A 21225-nucleotide genomic window follows, 5' to 3' on the forward strand; every position below is an offset into this window, starting at 1 on the left:
CTGTGACAACCTGGGCAGGTGGGATAGCAGGGAGGGGGGAGGGAGGTTCTGGAGGGAGGAGACATATGCACCGCTATGGCTGAGTCATGGTGACGCAGGGCAGAAATCAAACCAATATCGTAAAGCAATTATCTTCTATCGAAAATAAATAAATTAAATAAAAACTATCGTTATGCAGACCATGTCATTGAGACACAATGAAACTGAGTGAGAAACAGGTATTTCTTTACAGCCCATAGACTTGGAAAAAAAATTTTAAACTCATATCAGATCATAAATCACTTTGGAAGCTTATACACTCAGCATTAATGAAGCAATTAAATGAAAATACAATTAGCTGGGTTGCAGCTAAAGTAGTTCTCCGTTGGAAAGCTATAGAAATGACAGATTGAAAATTAATGAACTAGGAGTCCAACTGAAGTGAGGTTTTTTAAATGGAATAAATTCAAAGAAAATAAAGAGGAGGCAATATACAAGATAAAGATTGTTTACAAAAGTAAAGAGGAGATAAACATGCCATAGAAAGGACAGATAAAATCAGAATTGCAGAATAGACATGAATGTCCAGCTGGGTGAGAGAGAGAGAGAAAATAGGAATAGGAGGGATATAAAGAGGAATAGAACTATGCATGGAGCATAACACTGTGAACAACCGGTGCAAATAGTTTCAGTTATGAAGGGTTTATTAATCTCTGAAAAATAACATTTTTCTATCAGTCAGTTTCATCTATTGTTTATCTTATAGGACCAATGCAACTGTGATATTGAAATTCAGACAAGGACAATATGAGAAATGAATATGGGGGTTTATAGAATCTGCACTTATGAACATAATAGAAAAGCAAAAAATATCAACAGCCAAAGGCAAAAATGCTTAAAAAGGTTAAAACATCATGATTAGGTGTATCTATTAGACGTGGATGCAGAAATCATTTAACCTTGTTTTTTAACTCAATACACATTTCAACAGAATTTTAGGTTGTTCATATTCCTTGTTATCAAGATGACAAATAACTTTCTACCCTTTGTTTTATGTCTCCTTTTGGGGTTTTCTGTCTCTTCCCTTTGCTTTCTCACCATATGGGTTAGTATTTTATTATTCTGATTACCTAGAATTATTTTGAAGAATATGCATCCTATTTTAAAATCTACTTTGAAAGTATTTATTTACACATTTACTTCTTTAACTACCGAAAGAGAGCTTGGGCTCTTTGCTAGATGCACAGTGTAGAATTTGACATACTTGTTATTTCCTCTGCCCACATCTTTAGTAACTGCCCTAGAATTATGTTTATCCCACAAACCCGGAAGTTTTCCCTTCTTAACTCACTTATCTGTGTGTACTATAATTATATAACCTAAATGCTGAATGGTTAACTGGTGTGTTGCTGGCTGCTTATATTTTCATGTTAAGTCGACTGTTTTTTGATTTTTCTCCCAGTTAGCTGGGCTTCCCAGGTGGCTCAGTGGTGAAGAGTCCGCCTGCCAATGCAGGAGATGCAGGTTCGGTCCCTGAGTCGGAAGATCCCCTGGAGCAGGAAATGGCAACGCGCTCCAGTACTGTGGTCTGGAAAATCCCATGGACAGAGGAACCTGGTGGGCTCGAGTCCATGGGCCCCAAAGAGTCAACTGACTGACTAAAGGAAACTGCGTTAGCTGGAGTGTGTCTCTGAGGAACGTTTCAGGGAAGGTGTTTTAGCGTTCAATCTTGCCAACCCTCGTCCGCCCTGAACTTCCTTCCGCTGCCCTCACCTTGGACAAAAGGGCTGCTGTGGGCGTCTAAGCAAACAAGCCCCTCTTCCAGCACTCAGGGCTGATACCCAGTGCGTGCCTGGCCTCCCAGGCGTCCTGCCCCCAGCTCTGCTGACTTCTGTCTGCAGAGAGTCTGAACTTATGTAGAGGAGCTGAAACAGATGTGAGGGTCTGGGATCCAGGGGCGGCATCCTGAGGAGGTGATCACCTCTCTGCTTTCCGGATCAGAAAAGCTCTCAACCCCAAGACAGAGTCAGAAAATAGGAGTGAGGGAGCCCAGAAGGCCCCCGACCATCCCTGTGGCCATCCCTATGCTATGGTTCAAAGAAAGGAGAGATGCTCTAAAGAATGAGGAGTGTGGGAAAGCATGTGCTTAGGAGGAAAACCAATAACCAAAAAATAGGCATCAAATAAAAATGGAGATGACCAAAAAAAAGAGAGTCCACGGAAATCCCATGGACAGAGGAGCCTGGAGGGCTAAAGCCCATGGGGTCGCAAGAGGGTCGGGCACGACTTTGTGACTAAACAAGACAGCAACGTATAAGGCAGAATATTGTGTGTGTGCACCTGGGCTCAGCCATGTCCGACTCTCTGCGACCCCGTGGACTGTAGCCCACCAGGCTCCTCTGTCCATGGGATTCTCCAGGCAAGAACACTGGAGGGCATTGCCATCTCCTTCTCCATTCTAAGTATGCAGATGAATTATAAGTGCGATCATAAAAATATAATCAGATGTCAGAGGAAGGACCAAAAGTGTATACTACATAAATTATAAATGGTGAATGTTCAAAGGCAAAATAAAGATATGACTATTTCGGGCTTCCCTGGGGGCTCAGACAGTAAAGAATCCACCTGCAGTGCAGGAGAGCAGGGTTCGATCCCTGTGTTGGGAAAGTCTCCTGGAAAAGGGACTGGCTACCCAATCCAGTATTCTTGCCTGGAGAATTCCATGGACTGAGGAGCCTGGCAGTCTACAGTCCACAGGGTTGCAAAGAGTTGGACACGACTAACACTTTCTTTCACTTTTTTCACTATTTCAGGGCCAGATAACACAACATTAAATATTCAAAGTGTAGACTCTTCATAACGCAAGGAGAAACTGACAAAGCATGATTGTAATGGAAGACATTAATAAGCATCTTACAAGTCAAAATCAAATCTTCAGTAAGGATTACTCAGGACCTAAATGATATAAACAAGAACGTTGGCTTAATATGTTAGTAAATAGACTGGGAGGAGAGAGGAAATGAAACCCAGAGCCTGGAGCCCGTATTAGTCTAGGAGAGAACTGGGCTCACAGATGTCCTCCCTCCCACCTCCAGCCCAGGGGAGGGCAGCAATGGAGGAATCGGAGTCGCCCAGACTCCCCGACCTGGCGTGGAGCCCGTGAGAGGAGGTTGCCCTCACTCAGGCAGTTTGGGCCAAACAACAAAGAACAAAGAAGCTGCGATGAGAGGAAGGCAAAAACCTTACCTCAAAAAGTGAAGATGGGCTTACTGCAAAATTAGGTCAAGTTTCAAATCACACATAACTCCCATGTTAAATCGTCCTTCAGAATATAGTAGAAAAAATAAATAAATAAAGTTAAAATAAGTAGAAATGTTTCCAGTTCATTTCAGAGGCAAGCATAATTGTTTCTCTAGATTTCTCTTAGGAACATACATACCGAATTCATGTATAAAGAACTAGAAAAGGAAACCCCAGTGGTCTAGGGAGGAAAAAAATACACGATCACCATGGAGAGATTATTCCAGGAACGCAGTATAAGAAATCTATGAATATAAATCATGCCAATTGGGAAAGGGATAAAAACCATATGATAATCTCAATAGAAGCCAAAAAGGCTTTGGATAAAAGTAAATATGCATTCTTCACTTTATGCCTACACACACACACACACACACACACACACACACACACTCCCCAAAACTGGGGTTACCTCTAAGCAGAGAAGACTGCATCTTATTCCCTGGCTAGCCTACTTTTAGGATATGAGGGTCTGGTCTGCTCATATCTGAAAGGGGAAACAGCCTGGAGAGGCACGGCCACGAGGAAGAGGGGTGGAGAGGAGCAGGGCAGGGGGAACACAAGCCCCCCAGATCAAGCACCACTGTACCAGCAGGACACCCAGCAGGGAGCCCGCTGACGACAGGAGACGAAAGAGGCAGCGTTGCCAGAGGAAACACAGGCGGCTGCTGCTAAGCCGCGTCAGTCGAGTCCGACTGTGTGACCCCATAGACGGCGGCCCACCAGGCTCCTCTGTCCCTGGGAAAACACAGGACATCCAGTTAAATTTGAATTTTAGTAAACAAATAATTGTTTAAGTATGTCCCATGGAATGTTTGGGACATTCCATGGGACATACTTACACTAAAAAATAATTATTTGTCTGGAATTAACATTTAACTGGGTGTTCTATATTTCGTTTACTAAATCTAGCAAGCTTACTAAGAGCCACAGAACCCTCATGTCAGAGAACCACCCAGCACAGCAGGCCAGAGGGCACCCAAGAACTCAAAAATACTAAGCAGGGAGAACAAGCCAGCATTTGTTTCAGCTGCCTCATGGGATGTCAGTGACATGCTCAGCCTAAAGGGTAGCAGTTAGATCTCCAGGTATCCCCCACACTCCTGAAAGCATAGAGTTCAAGCTGTTCCATGGACACTCCAAGGAGGAAGGGGCACTGGGACACAGAGTAAGTCAGGCCACACCCCTCCTCACTTTAAGGCCTTCAGATCACAGCGTGTGGTGGTGGGGCGGGGGGGGAACCTTTAAAGGCGATTTGGGATTGGACGGAGTTTATTAACTAACACTGACCAGGAAGTTGTAGAATTTGCCCAAGATATTTTGAGATATATGCTACCATTCACCTTGTGAGCAGAGAAACTTTAAGTCTTTTTATCATTTAGCCCAACAGCCAATGTCTTGACTAATGATAAAATACTGGAGCTATTTCCATTGTAATAAAAAATAAAACCAAGCTACATCCACTGCTTTATTAAATATGAGTTTAAAAGTAGTAAATATTAAGATAGACTTGCTAACCAACGCAGTTAGAAAAGAAAAGAAACAGGGAAGAGTGTATTAGAAAGGACGCAGCGATTACTATTATTTGCAAATGATACAATTTTCTAACTGAAAAATTATAAAGATGAGAGTTCAGTAAACTGCCAAAATAAGTACGTGAAGTCAACAAGTTCCTTTTTACACACTGAGGTCTGTGGACCATGAGAGGGTAATCAGATTTGTATTTTCAAGAGTCGAAGATCCATCCCCAAGTGTCACAGGATGAAATATCTGGAAACGTATTTGTGTGTATTCTTCTCTTGCATTTTGGGTATCTCATCTCTTCCTTAGGGGCATCCACTGCTCTGGAAAATAAGAAATAGAAATTAGGATTATTATAGCAGTAAAGCAAACTTTTCAAAAAGACCTAATCTTCATCTTCTACTTGAAAAATAGGAATTTTGTATCTGCGGCAGGAAAGCAAGACTTTGTTGAGACAGCAAAAGGGTTTCCTGAATTAATATCCCATTTTAGATACTCAAGAGGCAATTCAAGTGGTTTCATAATGTTGCTGCTGTTCAGTTGCTAAATCATGTCCAGCTCTTTGTGACCCTGTGAACTGCAGCATTCCAGACTTCCCTGTCCTTCACTGTCTCCAGGAGTTTGCTCAAACTCATATCCACTGAGTCAGTGATGCCAGCCAACCACCTCATCTTCTGTCGCCCACTTTTCCTCTTGCCCTCAATCTTTCCCAGCATCAGGGTCTTTTCCAGTGAGTCAGCTCTTCACATCAGGTGGCCAAAGTATTGGAGCTTCAGCATCAGTCCTTCCAATGAATAGTCAGGGTTGATTTCCTTTAGCGTTGACTACTTTGATCTCCTTGCATTCCAAGAGACTCTCAAGAGTCTTCTCCAGCACCACAGTTCAAAAGCATCAATTCTTCAGCTTCATAACCTAAGAATTATAGTTCTATATAAATGAGACCCTACCCCACCAGAGAAGCCTGGCATGCTGCAGTCCATGGGGTTGCAGAGTGGGGCATGACTGAGCGGTTGAACAGCAGCCCTACCAAGAGAAAGAACTCCCCCCACTTGACAGAGAATGAAGACAGAAGGAGAGGAAATGGGTAGGCAGCGGAAGGACTGAAACCCCAGCATGAAGACGAGCGTGTCTGAGGCTGAGGGAATGCCGGCAGCAAGGAGATTCTGCCTGCCTTCCTGCTTGGAGCCCCAGAAGAAGAAGCCCTGGCACATTAGCCGTCACAAGCAGACACATTTTTATAAGCCGAGCATCATGGCTGTGCCATTAAGGAACCCCTGCATAGCTTGTGAAGCCAACTGGAGAGTACACCGTTCAGAGCCAGTGGCTGCCTCGAGGGGGTGGGCTGGGGCTGCAGCCGTGGCAAAGGTCACCCAGGAAGCCAGTGCGGTTGTGTGAGGGGCCGGTGCAGAGGGTCTCGAAGGCGCAGCAGCCGAGGTGGGCCACACAGCAAAGGGCAATGGCAGGGGCCACAGGGACGCGAGCCAGCACAAGAAGCAGACCAGCACCGACCCCCACGGTGGTCAGCGCCTCACGGGGACCAAGGGGCAGAGGGGCCAGTAGAGCTCCGGGGACCCCCAAGCACTTGCCACACACCTGCCCCTAATCCCTGGTAGCCGCTCAAGACAAGCAGGGCAAGGGTGATGATGCTCCAAAGATGCAGCGTCTGTTGAGTAATCCCAGGGGAAGCTGGTAAACTGCTGAGATTCCTGCAGAATATGAACAAACTCACAACCCTACTAGAAATGATGCCATGTTATTAATGCGGATTATACTCTAGAAAAATTCCAGTGCAAGCGTATCCAGAGTCAGACGGATAGTTCATTTGGACCAAGTAATGCCATGTGACCTCAGCCCCTACATTTGGGTGTTAAAGCCGCACTGATGCTAAGAGCTTTAATTTTTTAATTGAGGCATAATTGACATATAATATTGATAGTATATTAGTTTCAAGTATACTTTAATTATTTTACATAACAAAAAGTAAGAGGGAAATTGACATTTACACACTTATTCTCTCAACAAATATTTGCCAGACATATGCCAGGCACTAGTCTAACAATGGTGAGAGAGATGGGTAGGGCAGGCAAAAAATTTGGACTAGTCTGGTCTGGTCTGGTCAGTCACTCAGTCACATCCAACTCTTTGTGACCCCATGAACTGCAGCTTGACAGGCTCCTCTGTCTATGGAATTTTCCAGACAAGAATACTGGGCTGGGGTTGCTATTTCCTTCTCCAGGGAATCTTCCCAACCCATGGATCAAACCTGTGTCTCCTCCATCTCTTGCGTTCGCAGGCAGATTCTTTACCAGTAGCACCGCCTGGGAAGCCCCAGACACTTATATACACACATACGATGGATTAGGTGGATGGGTGATATACCCATTAGATAGATACATAAGTAGGTAGGTAGGCAGGTAAGTAGATGGTAGAATAGGCACCAAGGAATGTAGATACTTAGACACAGAGTGAAATATGTAGAAACTTATATACATATATTCTATGTTCAGTTTTGATAAGCGCATATAAAAATTCGAGTGGAATAGCCCTGAAAAGGATATCCAGGGCACGAACTGGGGAAAGTTGTCTTTCCTCATTCTGCATCAGCTATCTTATGCAGGGAGGTCAGGCAGAGGGAGCACTGTGATAAGGTGACATGTGAGCTGGTGAGGAAGGGAAGGCAGGAGCCCAGGATTCTACCTGGGGTCACGGACAAGTCAGTGAACAGACCCCAGAGACAGGGCGGGCCCCAGGCGTGAGGGTCCCTACACAGAAGCCCGGCAACGATAGGGATCAGGCAGTGCCAGACGCGAGACTCAAGGAGAGGATGCCTGACGCTTGGCTACAAAGCTCTGAAGTTACATGATGACAAAGTAGCAGCTCAGCCTGGTGGGACCCAGGGCAAGGGCACAACAGCGGCGATCGTAGCAGAGGCTGGGCCCTAGCATGACCATGGCTCGTGGGGGCAGGGTTACTTGAAGAAACGTTCACACTTTATTACTTCAGAAGGAAAAGGTTGAAAAAGCAATGTTCATAAAATTCTGATTTTAAAGAATATTTCCATATGTGTATGCGGGCTTAGTCACTTAGTCGCGTCTGACTCTTTCAGACCCAGTGGACTGTAGCGCGCCAGGCTCCTCTGTCCATGGGATGCTCCAGGCAGGGATACTGGACTGGGTTGCCACACCCTCCTCCAGGGGATCTTCCCAATCCAGGGATAGAACCCAGGTCTCCCGCATAGAAGGTCAATTCTTTACCTTCTGAGCCAACAGGGAAGCCCCTATATGTTTATAGATACATCCAGATATTTATGTATCAGTATAGAGAAAACAAAATGTATAATGGTATCTGCATTATCACTTAGAAAGAGTAACCACAGATTGCTTCCCAGATGGCTCGGGGTGGAGAAGCCGCCTGTCAATGCAAGAGACGCAGGAGACACAGGTCTGATCTCCAGGTTGGGAAGAGCCCCTGGAGAAGGAAATGGCAACTCACTCACATGTTCTTGCCTGGAAAACTCCCATGGACAGAGGAGCCTGGCAGGCCACAGTCCACGGAGTCGCAAGAGTTGGGCACTACTGAGGGACTAGGCATGCGGATGGGTGCACTAACATAGACTGTATTTCATGGTGTGTGTGTGTGTGTGTGTGTGTGTGTGTGTGTGTGTGTGGAGGGAGGGAGCGCAGCTATAACAAATATTGCTAGCGGTTACCTTTCTGTGACTGGATCGAAGGGAGTTTTTATTTTCTTCCACATTTTCATCCATGATTTCTGCACGGCACATTCAGTTCAGTTCACTTCAGTCTCTCAGTCTGACTCTTTGCGACCCCATGGACTGCAGCACAGCAGGCCTCCCTGTCCATCACCAGTTCTCGGAGTTTACTCAAACTCATGTCCATTGAGTGGGTGATGCCATCCAACCATCTCCTCTGCCGTCTCCTTCTCCTCCCGCCTTTAATCTTTCCCAGCATCAGGGTCTTTTCCAATGAGTCAGTTCTTCACATCAGGTGACCAAAGTATTGGAGTTTCAGCTTCAGCATCAGTCCTTCCAGTGAATATTCAGGACTGAATTCCTTTAGGATGGACTGGTTGGATCTCCTTGTAGTCCAGTTCAGTTCAGTTCAGTCGCTCAGTCGTGCCCAACTCTTTGCAACCCCATGAATTGCAGCACGCCAGGCCTCCCTGTCCATCACCAACTCCTGGAGTTCACTCAGACTCACGTCCATCGAGTCCGTGATGCCATCCAGCCATCTCATCCTCTGTTGTCCCCTTCTCCTCCTGCCCCTAATCCCTCCCAGCATCAGAGTCTTTTCCAATGAGTCAACTCTTCGCATGAGGTGGCCAAAGTACTGGAGTTTCACCTATAGCATCATTCCTTCCAAAGAAATCCCAGGGCTGATCTCCTTCAGAATGGACTGGTTGGATCTCCTTGCAGTCCAAGGGACTCTCAAGAGTCTTCTCCAACACCACAGTTCAAAAGCATCAATTCTTCAGCACTCAGCCTTCTTCACAGTCCAACTTTCACATCCATACACCACCACAGGAAAAACCATAGCCTTGACTAGATGGACCTTAGTCAGCAAAGTAATGTCTCTGCTTTTGAATATGTTGTCTAGGTTGGTCATAACTTTTCTTCCAAGGAGTAAGCGTCTTTTAATTTCATGGCTGCAGTCACCATCTGCAGTGATTTTGGAGCCCAAAAAAATAGTCTAACACTGTTTCCACTGTTTCCCTATCTATTTCCCATGAAGTGATGGGACCAGATGCCATGATCTTTGTTTTCTGCAAGTTGAGCTTTAAGCCAACTTTTTCACTCTCCTCTTTCACTTTCATCAAGAGGCTTTTTAGCTCCTCTTCACTTTCTGCCATAAGGGTGGTGTCATCTGCATATCTGAGGTTATTGATATTTCTCCCAGCAATCTTGATTTCAGCTTGTGTTTCTTCCAGTCCAGCGTTTCTTATGATGTACTCTGGATATAAGTTAAATAAGCAGGGTGACAATATACCGCCTTGACGTACTCCTTTTCCTATTTGGGACCAGTCTGTTGTTCCATGTTCCATGTCCAAGGGACTCTATAATGAACATGAATTCTGTAACAAGAAAAATGAGAATAATTATTATTCTTACTTTTTAAGTTCAGATAAAAGCAGAGATCGGAGACATGACCTGAAGTTTGTGTCACGTTGGAGTTGGCGAGCTCAGGCGTGTTCAGGGAGGGCCCTGGCAGGCCAGGTAAGCTCGTAGGAGCTGGATAAGGCAGAACAGACTGGAAGCTGGGGTCGGTCTGTAGGAACCCAGGGAGCTTCGTGGACCTTCAGCTTCTGCCTTCCTGACACCAAGGAACCCTCGGCTCCTCAGTCTGGAAATGCTCACTTCGGGCAGAGTGCTGGCGTCTGTCCCTGCAGTCCTCCAGCTCGGAGGCTTCCCCATCGTTCCGGCAGGGGTTAAAAATGGCTTCGTGGTGATTTGCGCCTCAGAAACTGTTCCTTCGAAAGAACTGCTACCGATTCGGGTTTGGTGAGTGACTAATCCAATGTCCTGACATATTTCTGCATGGTTATTGCTGGGCCCGTGTACCGCTGTTTTGTCTAAACATTTTGCATCTCCCATCAGGAGGGCCTTTAGCCGATCATTTGATTTTCTTGTATGGCTCTCAGTCTAGATTGGGATCAAGGTCACACACACACAAGATGAAGCGACAAGCATTAGACCTGTGTCCTCTGGGACAGTCTGTTGAAATTGAGATTATAGGTTTCTTGAGTATTTGGCAGAAGCTAGCTCTGAACTGTCTGGGCCTGGCGGAAATCTTGTGGGCAGACTTTTTAATGACTGATTCCATTTTCCTAATAGATGAGTGCAGGTTTTCTTCTTCTTCTTTAGTCAGCTTTGGTAGTTCACATTTTTCTAGGGGGTTGACAGTTTTATAACACATTTTCATGGTTATCCATAGTATCATCTTACTGCATTTTATCAAGCGTCCATATCTGTGTATCTGTGCCCTTTTTTGTTCCTGTCATTGGGGTTGTTTATTTGCTTTTCTCTCTCAGTGTTTCTGTCTTCCATCCTTTCCCTCTCTGTCTCTCTCTGTCTCCTTCTCTCTCTCTCCTTCTCTCTCTCCCTCAGAAATGTAACCAGAAAATTCTCTAAACTACTAGTCTTTCCAACAAACCAACTTTGGCTCGTCCGTATCCCTCCAGGCCCTACATGCATGATTTCCTTTCTTCAATTTTTTTAAGTTTTCTGTATTGTTCTTTTCATCTCTATTGAACAATGTCAAGTCTTTCTTTTGTCTCATAAATGTATTCAGTGCTGTTAATTTTGTTCAAAAGGCTACTTTAACAGCATCCCACAAGTCTGGACATGTGATGTTTTCATTATCACTCAGGTCTTAATACATTCTTATTTCTATTATAATTTCTTCTTTGAATCTAACTTATTTATAAAAAATGTGCTTTAAAAACCCAAATGCATCGCTTTATGAAACTGGTTGGCTTCTAACAACTGCACGGGGCAGAAAAAAGGTGACCTGCATGATTCCAGATTTCGATATTTGTTAAATCTTATTTTATGACCTAATATGTGATCAGGACAATGATTCCACGTGTGTTTGGAAAGAACATGTGTTCTTCTTTCTTAGTTGCAGCATCTCAAACCCAGTCTAATCATTAAGCTTCCTGCTGTGCTGCCTCAGTCAAATCTGACCCGTGGCGACCCCTGGACTGTAGCCCACCAGGCTCCTCTCTCCATGGAATTTTCCAGGCAAGAAGCCTGGAGCAGGTTGCCATTTCCTACACTAGGAGGTCTCCCTGACCCAGGGATGCAACCTAACTCTCCTGCATTGACAGATGGATTCTTTACCACGAGGGCCGCCTGGGGAGCTTCAAGTCCATACCCTTACTTCGGTCATATTGCAAGTGTGGACTGTAAACCTCTCCTTGTAATCCAGTCAAGTCTTGTATTTCAAGGCTGTGTTTTGGGGGTATATAAATTTATAAGTTCCTCCCAGTGAAATCTTAATTTTGCCATTTTATAATGACCTTCTTTGTTGCAGTTAATGCTTCGTTACCATAAAGTCTATTTTAACTTTAACTGCCAAAGTAGTTAATAACTTTTCTTTCCACCTGTATTTGTTTGGACTATCTATTTCTCCACCTTATTTTCCGCCTTTATGCTTTACTTATGGTTTAAGTATTTGTCTTACTTAAACATAAGTAAAGCATAAAGTTCCATGTTTTTTAATTTATCTAATCCAGCAGTCTCTGTCTTTATCCAACTAATTCAACTAGCTTATTAACACATTTCTTGAGGTTACTAATCTATTTTTGCTTTGGCCACCTTTGCTGATGCTGTCTCTCTTCCTAGATCCCATTTCCTCTCCTCTCTTCTAGAGCAGGGGCTGATGAACTACAGCTGACAGCTCAAATCCAGTCTAGGCCTGTTTTGTAAATAAAGTTCTGTTGGAACACAGCCATGCCCATTTGTTTAAATCTTCTCAGCATCTGCTTCCACGCTGCAACATAGTCGAATAGTTGGAACAAGAACCATCCGGTCAGTCCACAGAATCAAAGCCATTTAGTATCTATCCCTTGTCCTACAGGATTAGAAGGCTTTTTTTTTGTTTTTGTTTTTTTTCATTTTTTCTTTACTGTTTAGAAGTTACAAATTCTGCTCTGTTCAGTTCAGTTTAGTTCAGTTGCTCAGTTGTGTCTGACTCTTTGTGACCCCATGGACTGCAGCACGCCAGGCCTCCCTGTCCATCACCAACTCCCAGAGTTCACTCAAACTCATGTCCATTGAGTCAGCGATGCCATCCAACCATCTCATCTTCTGTTGTCCCCTTCTCCTCCCGCCTTCAATGTTTCCCAGCATCTGGGTCTTTTCAAATGAGTCAGTTTTTCGCATCAGATGGCTAAAGTATTGGAGTTTCAGCTTCAGCATCATTCCTTCCAATGAATATTCAGGACTGATTTTCTTTAGGATGGACTGGTTGGATCTCCTTGCAGTCCAAGGGACTCTCAAGAGTCTTCTCCAACACCACAGTTCAAAAGCATCAGTTCTTTGGTGCTCAGCTTTCCTTATAGTCCAACCCTCACATCCATACACGACCCCTGGAAAAACCACAGCCTTGACTAGACGGACCTTGGCTATAACTTGTGCACTTGACTTGACGGCATCTACGGTTCCCCCAGTCATTCGTGGGGTCCTTCAAGGATTTTAGCATCCCTGGATTATTCTCCCCCCACCTCACACACTACTTAATCTCAGATACTACCTGCTTTTATACATTTAAAATTAGTCATTAATATTATTGCTGTTTACACTGTCCATCTTGCTTAGGTTTACCCATACATTTACTAAGCTATTTGCTCACCACTCTGCTAATGGCTCATTCCTTCCTTCTGGGTTCAATGATCGTGTCACTAAAGTACATCCCAGAAGTTGCTTTAGTGCAAATCTGTTCGTGATTTGCTTTTCACTTCTTCCTAATTCCTGTATGACAGCTTCACTAAGTAAAGATTTCAATTTCCTTCAAGACTTGGAAGATATAACTTTACCGTCCTCTGGTGACTGTTGAGAGGTGATAGTCAAATTACCTGGCATTCTTTTTCAGGTAAACTTTTACTTCTGGCTATTTTTAAGGTATTCTCTTTGTCTTTGGTGTTCTTACATAACTCACTGTTATATGAGTTATATATCCAGATGTTATATATCCAGCTGTAAACTTCCTTTTATCTACTCTTGTTAGAACTATTTTTTCCCTGAATCAGAAAGTTCAGAAATATCCCCAGTTTGGGGGAATTTGAATCATCATCTCTTTGGACACTGGCTCGCTCCCCTTCTTCCCTTTATTCCACGTGGAATCACTGCTGTGGTTTCCTGAGCCTTCTCAGCCTATCCACTGTCCTGTTAGCCCTGCTGCCATCTCTCTATCTCCGTGAGCTCAGATGGATCCTCCACTTTGCTAATTCTCTCTTTGGTTGTGTCTAATCTGCTCTTTAACCTAATCATTCTTGGTTTGTTAAATTTCATGCCCTATATTTTTCTTTTCCCACAAGTTCCCTTCTGTCTTTTAAATTTTCCTTGTCTTCTGTTTTCCATTACTGGTGGCTTGGTTTTTTCTCATTTTTTAAAATTTTCATTGGGTCGTTATTCTCAACTATTTTATAATCTCTCTTTGATTCTACTGTTTCCTGAAGCCCTCGGGGATTTAAGCCTATTGTTTGCTATGTCTATGAACCTACTCACACCTTCTTTCTCTCCTCAGATCAGTGCTTCATCTTCACTGGGGTTTATCTGTAAGAATTCCTTATGTACATCACGGAAGTTTTGTGTTTTCTCCTGGCAGGTATTCCAGAAGTATTATGAGCCCAGGGTTAATTTTACCCTAATCTCTCATGCTGGGGCTCCACATCACTCAAATGGTATAAATTCAAACTGCAAATACTCCTGCAGACAACCACTGATTACAAATCTCCTAGGCAACCATTTTCTCTCTTCCGAATCAGACCAAGGGTGACAGCCTGTCATCTCCCTGTGCCAACAGCTGGATTTTTTCTTGTCCACCTATTTCTGGTCTGCCCTCTCTCTTCAGGAGAGCAGGATGACCCTCAGATCCAACCTCCAGCTTCTTAGGAGCACAAAGATTCGTCTCCTGTGTCTGCACAGCCATTAAACAAATCAGGAGTTTAAAATGCAGGTGAAATAACCACTGTTCTCATCTTTGCCACCCCTGTGTCTGTCTGCAGCACAGCTCCAGCATCAGTTCCCACAGATTCCTGGTCTCCATTCCCTCTTTGCTTTGGGTCCTTATGAAAGATGTCTTCAGTGAATGCTGTCTATAATATTTGTTATACTGTAGCCGACATTCCCAGGCATTTTGTATCAAGCTATCATTCAAGTTCTCTGACCCACCAGGTTTCATCAGAGATATAAAATATATGTTAAGGTCAAAGTACTTTAAACATTATAAAGTAGACTCTAACATCCAGATTAATTTATCTCTAGTTTAATCATAGAAAAACAACACGGATGGGCCTAAAGATTGTCACACTGAGTGAAGTAAGTCAGGCACAGAAGGACAAATATCATACACTATTACTTATACGTGGAATCTAAAACAACGGTACAAATGAACTTATTTACAAAACAGACATGGAGTCCCAGATGTAGAAAACAAACTTGTGGTCACTACAGGTGGAAGGGGTGGAGGAGAAATGGACTGGGAGATGGGGGTTGACATATACACCCTACTACACACAAAACAGACAGCTAATAAGAACCTGCTGTACAGCACAGGGAGCTTTATTCAACACTCTGTAATGAGCTACACGGGAATAGCACCTAAAACGGAGGGGATATATGTGCACATATAACTGACTCACTTTGCTGTACAGCAGAAACTAACACACCATTCTAAATCATTGTAAAGTAATTAACTTCCAATCAAAATAAATTTATATTAAAATTTTTTAATTTAATTTAATTTAAAAAATAATAACAATTAGTTAAAAAAGAAAACTACTTCAAACCTGAAAAAAGAAATGTGACTTAGGGAGCAGGGTCTCCCACATTATGAGCAGTCTTCCCCATCCTGTTCCTAGGCCCCCTCTTTGCCCCACAGTCTTGCCAGTGAGAGTTTTCTCTCATTGTGACTTCTGAGAGAGAGATGGGGAACATGAAGAAATAATCTCCTTAGGTTAGTGAACATCTCAGATGTCAAAAAAACAGTAATGGAGGAAGCAGAACCCCCATTTCTGATAAAGTGGCAATCTCTGATCTCTCACGATGCTAGAACGCTGCCCTGTTTCCGAAACGCCAGAGACGTTTGTTCCTGATGAAACCCCATGTGTGTGTCCTCAGTCACTCAGTCCCGTCTGACTCATTGAGACCCCATGGACGGCAGCCCACCAGGCTCCTCTGTCCATGCATGGGATTCTCCCATGGACAGCCCTGGAGTGGGTTGCCAGTCCCTTCTCTAGAGGGTCTTCCCAACCCAGGGATTGAACCCAGGGCTCTGCATTGACAGTGGATTGTTTGCCAGCTGAGCCACCAGGGAGCCCCTGATGAAGCCCTGCCTCCACACCAAAGTTCTCTCCAGCACCTTGGTCGTAATCATGGTGTTTAATCGGCAGTATCTTTGCAATTTAAAGCGCGCTTCAACCCACGTTATCCTATGACCATCTCCTTCTCAGGAATGAAGAGAATGAAGCTCAGGGGTGACCAAGTGCATGCCCTCAGGCAGCGCCAGGAGCCGACTATTTTTAGGAAAAAGAAACCCGTGTTCCTGTGTCCTTGTGAGTAAGGGTAAGAGCTGGACTCCACCCCCCACCCGCACCCACTATCACACCACCACAGACACACCCTCCAGGAGCTCAAGCAACGTCGAAAGTTAAACCAAACAGCTTTTAAAGTCTTGTCCTAAAATGGAAACTGTGCTCTTTTAAGTGTTGCTCAGCCAAGGGCAGATCGTCTAGAGCTTGGAAGGAAACGGAGAGGACGAGGGGCGCCCAGGAGCTGGGAAGCAGGTCTGGGACGGTGAGCTTGGAGGGACCGTACGCTGCATGCGGCGGGGGCCGGAGCTGTGGCTGGCTCCTGTGTCTCGGGCTGTCCAGGTGCTGGGAGAGGAGTCTCACTTTCGCCAGGGGTGTGGGGAGCTGGTGTGAGCTTCCCTGCCTTCCCTCTGCGTTTCCTTCCTGGCAGCGATGCTTGCCACTGGACATAACTCAGTGTGACCAAACCCCAGCTCTGCAGGGATGCACTCAGGCTGCTCCTTGAGGAGAGAGAGCTCTCGGCTTCCAATCAGAGCTCTCGCTGCTTGAGTCACGGCTTCCTGGGTTTGCCCCATCACAGACTGACAGGAAGCTGGCCACAGAGGGCTGACCCCCAGTCCCTGTGCACCTCACTGGTCACGGGACAGGGCTTGACCGATGGACGGACCGAAGCCCAGGGCTGTCAGACCAAGGGGTTGGCAGAGGTGGATGAGCAGGGGACGTGCCCCCTCCCCGGTCTCCAGACGAGTGAGCCAGGAAACTGCAGGGGGCCTGGGAGTTTCCCTATGACGTGGCGGTTGCTGGCTGGTTTTCCTTGGGTGTCGGGACACGAAGCAGGAGTGGTGGGTCCAAGCATGAGGTATCAAGGACGGACAGGCGGCCACGGGGTCACCAGCCTGGGAGGGGCCACCTTGAGCAACTGGTGGTACACGTGTGTGTCGCCCTTGCAAAGAATTCTGTGCTCATCCTCCTGGCTTGATTTCACACTCCCCCAAAGGGGGCTAGGGTAAGGCAAGGAGACCCTGCAGGGTCCCTGTGCCCCTCCAGCCCAAGCTGTTAGCTGAGCATGAACCCTCTGTGCTCATCCAAACACTCAATCCCCTGTCCACCCACCCTTCATGCAGTAGACGCCAGGGTACCACTCAAGCCAAGGACAAGGGTACATTTGTGGGTTGACCCGGGTCCCGAACTTGGGCCAGTTGTTTGATCAAGAGGAGAGTCCCCACCCTCCCTGCCATGGCCAGGTTCAAGCCCTGCTCAGGCAACTTGCATTCCCCAACCCCCTGTGGGGCATGCATGCATGCTAAGTTGATTCAGTCATGTCCAGTTCTTTGTGACCCTATGGACTATAGCCCACCAGGGTCCTCTATCCATGGGGTTCTCCAGGCAAGAATACTGGAGTGGGTTGCCAAGTCCTCCTCCAGGGGATCTTCCCGACCCAAGAGTCAACCCCAAGGCTCTTATGTCTCCTGCACTGGCAGGTGGGTTCTTTACCACTGTTAGCACCTGGGAAGCCCCAACCCCCTGCCATCTCTCCCCAGATCTGCAATCACCAATAAAAAGGAGGGGAAGGGCTCTGTGAAATAGACCAGGCGCAGAGCCTGACTCGGAGGCACTCACAAACAGGAAAATCAGAAAACAGTGGCAGAAGGGGAGCAAACTAGGTTCCCAGCCCTCTGTGGATATTGAGACCCCACAGGCTCAGGACAGGCTTTGAACCTTGACGAGGCCCTTAGTGGTGATTAAACTCACCTTCTGGAGTTACTATGGGATCAGACGGAAATGACTAGAACGGGATTCAAGGCTGTATATCCCTAAAGTAATTTCAAGAGAAACCCAAGCAGAACGGGCAGAGGAAGGGCAGCCTCGGTCAGATGTGGGCCTTCTGTGAGGTCCCGGGGAGGCACGTGTCTTCGAGTCTGCAGGTGGGAGCCAGGGAGACCAGGTCTGACTTCACTGGGGCCAAAGTAAGACCACCAAGCTGGGGCCGCTCCAGACCATGCCTCTTCCCCAACCCCCAACCCCCCCACTTCCCGCTTGTCCCAGCACCCCGCGGCAGCATCTGGTGGCCAAGACCGACCCTCCCCTCCGAGGCGGCCTCCCGGTGTTTCCAGGCAGGAGGAAGACGCCGATTCCCCGTGGGCTCGCGCAGAGCTCCCTCCAACGGCATCGCCTGCGCCAGGGCAGCTTCCTGGCGCGTTCTTGGCAGGCCAGGCCGGCTCATCCTGCCACATCTTACATGTGGGCCCCATTTGCAGGGGCGGTGGGGGGGGGCACCGCGCTGGGGTGGCTGTGGGGACTGGGTTTAAATGTTTCCACCTGAGAATGCGAAGGAGCACCCCCCAAAGTGATGAAAGGGAGCAGAGAGCATGGGGCTGTGCCCGCTGAGAGAAGGGGGCTGGGGACCCTGGCAGGAGGGCAGGAGGGTCCTCTGGAGGCAGCCACACAGGGCTGCGCCCGAGACCCCCAGTGAGAGGCTGGTGGCGGGGACAGCAGGGGACAGAGCTGTCTGGGCACCAGGTGCCCCCCTCCATCGCGGGTGCAGGCTGGCTCGCAGGGCGTCCTCTGCCGCTCCAGGTCCCCTCAGGGAGGAGGCTGACCTGGGGGCGGCCGACAGACCCCTGGAGCCACCAGGTCCCTGTCCCAGCCGCCACCACCTCCGTGGCTGCCCACCCATTGCTGTGTGCCGGGCAGCGAGCAGGCCCTGTGGTGGGCATGGAGCCCTGCCCGGAATGTGCCTGGGACCAGCACTTCCAGACAAGCCAGCCGAAACGTGGGAGGGCGGGCGGGCTGCCCCACATCAGGGCGGTCGGGCGCCGACCAGCCTCAGCCCGCGAGTGTCCCCCGCAGCCCTCCCTTCCCCAGTCCCAGAGGCCGAGCGAGTTTGTTGCAGACTGGTGCCTGCCGTCCAAAGGCTCATATTTGAAACTAAACCAACAAGGGGCAGGAAGGAGCCAAACCTTCCCAGGTCTCACTACAACTGGCACCTGGGTTCAGGCCTCGCTCCACCAAGGCCACGACCTCCAGAAGCAAAGCGTCCCCCACCCCAGCAGCAGAGCCATGGCAGGGAGGGCCGTGGCTTCTCGGGGGGTCTCACTGTCCCCCACCTCAGGGCCAGCCCTTCCCGGAGCGCCCTCTGTGCGCCTCTGCGTTCCCTGTTTCTTCCGGGCAGAATGGGCCCATCAACCTTTTCCCATCAACCCCTGTCCCTCTTTCCCAGCTCCATCAAAAATACCATTGGGGTTCCAATCCATCTGAGTTCAGGAGACTAGCGGCACACCGAGACAGGAAGACTTTGGTCTTCTCTGCTTTGGTGGCTGGGCCGTTGCCAAAGCTAAAACAAACTGACAAAGATGTACTGGCCTGTCACTAAGGGCTCACAAAGTGCTGGTCACCCCAGTGAGGGGGGCAGCAGCAGGTCCCCCGTTTACAGACAGGGTGCAGGGAAGAGAAGGGTCAGAAAAGGCCGCAGGAGGGCCTGAGGCAGGGAATAACGGGGGCGGGTGTGGGCGGGGGACCCAAGAGACACTGCCTGACCAGGTGGGACACCGGGAGGGTCTGGGCTGACTCCGGCTGCTGGGGGGTTGGGGGAGTTTATTCAAAGGAAAAATGAGTTTGGTTGGGGGGCCGACAATGTAGGGTCATTTGCAGGCCTCAGGGGAGCTATCCTGCTGAGGACATGACGTGCAGGGCTGGGGTTCAAAGGACCCAGGCTCGGGACAGCCAGGCTGGCCCTGCAGGCAGAGGGTCAGGTGGGGAGGGGGCTAGGTTCCCCTCCAGACGGGCGCACAAGGCCTGGGAACTGCCCCCGGACTTTGAGTTTGAAAGTCAAGGGGAGAGAGGTAGGGCAGGGGTTGGGACTCACCTTCAGCGTCCCCCACCACTCAGCCAGTCCAGGGCGGGGCAAGCAGGCTGCGACCCCCATGAGGAGTCAGCCTCGGGGGCTGCAAGTTCTGCTCCAGTGGGAGCGCTGCAGAGGAGCCCTTGGCAGAGGACATCCTTTCGGGAAGGAGACCCCGAGGAGCAGCCTGGGCACAGGGGAGCCTGGGAGGCCCCCAACCCTGAGGAGTCTCCCAGAGGAAAGCCCTGAACTTCCAGTAACGGGTTTTCCCTTTTAAAAAGAAATTTTAAAAGTTTAAACAGGAAGAGCTTCTACAAAGGGAAAGGGACATAGTGTGGAGAAGCAGGAGGAGGTTGCGGGGGGGCGGGGGTGCTGGATGCAGGAAGGGGAGGCTGAGGGGGCATGCTAAGTGCTGAGAAGGGGAGGCTGGGGGTGTGCTGGATGCAGGAAAGGAAGGCTGGGTGGAGGGTGAGGGATGTTGAGAAAGGGAGGCTGGGGGGGCGCTAGATGCTGAGAAGGGGAGGCCAAGGGGTTCTGGGTGCTGAGAAGGGGAGGCTGGGGGGCACTGGATCTGAGAAGGGAGGCTTGGCAGGGCACTGCGTGCAGGAAGGAGAGGCTGGGGAGGGAGCTTGGTGCAGGAAGGGGAGGCTTGAGGGGGCACTGGATCTGCCGCCGGGTGCTAAGAAGGGGAGGCTGGTGGTGGCGCTGGATGCTGAGAAGGGGAGGCTGGCGGCGGGGTGGCGCTGGGTGCAGGAAGGGGAGGCTGATGGGGCGCTGGGTGCAGGGCCACAGAGCCCCCAGCACAAGAAGCTGCCTGGCGCTGGCTCAGGGCCGCCTGCTGACTGGGGCTTTGAAAAACAACTTCCTTTCAATAAATGTGAACAAAAGTTTGGACCTATCTTCAAAGTGATGAGTTATGCTGAAAATATGTTCCTGCGAACTGGGGGAATGGGTCCTTCCTGGCGTTTGGCATTCGGCAGAGTTTATAAATAACTGCTCAGGTCTGCTTGGGTTACTGCCTGCCATGGGAACCACAGTCCGCCAGCGGGGGGACCTGGACCCCCAAGCAGATGTGGTCCATCAGGAGGTGGAATGAGCCGGCCTGCCGCCCGCCAGCCTCCGGGAAGGCCAGGCCTCACCCAAGCCTCCGTTCCTCACTGAGCAGGGAGGTGGACCCCCAGACCAAGACCAGCTCCCCCGTTTATGTTTTGGGGGAAAAAAGGGAAGAGATGTCTTGTACATGTGGTTTCCATCGTGGAGGAAAGTAAAAACATGTGCCTGCTTTCTAGCCGACATGGTCCTCGTTATTGTAATGA

At 48.1% G+C, this 21225-nt stretch overlaps 1 long non-coding RNA gene across 1 annotated transcript; it reads right to left on the reverse strand.

Annotated features, from left to right (window-relative positions):
• Positions 1–4734: 4734 nt before the first annotated feature.
• On the reverse strand, positions 4735–20572 carry LOC121818752 (uncharacterized). The gene is made up of 2 exons (XR_006058847.2): positions 19934–20572; positions 4735–5123 (listed from the first exon to the last, which is right to left on the reverse strand). It is a non-coding gene; the product is annotated as an uncharacterized LOC121818752 (long non-coding RNA).
• Positions 20573–21225: the final 653 nt, after the last annotated feature.

This window comes from Ovis aries, chromosome 1 (genome assembly GCF_016772045.2).
Source record: "Ovis aries strain OAR_USU_Benz2616 breed Rambouillet chromosome 1, ARS-UI_Ramb_v3.0, whole genome shotgun sequence".
Lineage (NCBI taxonomy): Eukaryota > Metazoa > Chordata > Mammalia > Artiodactyla > Bovidae > Ovis > Ovis aries.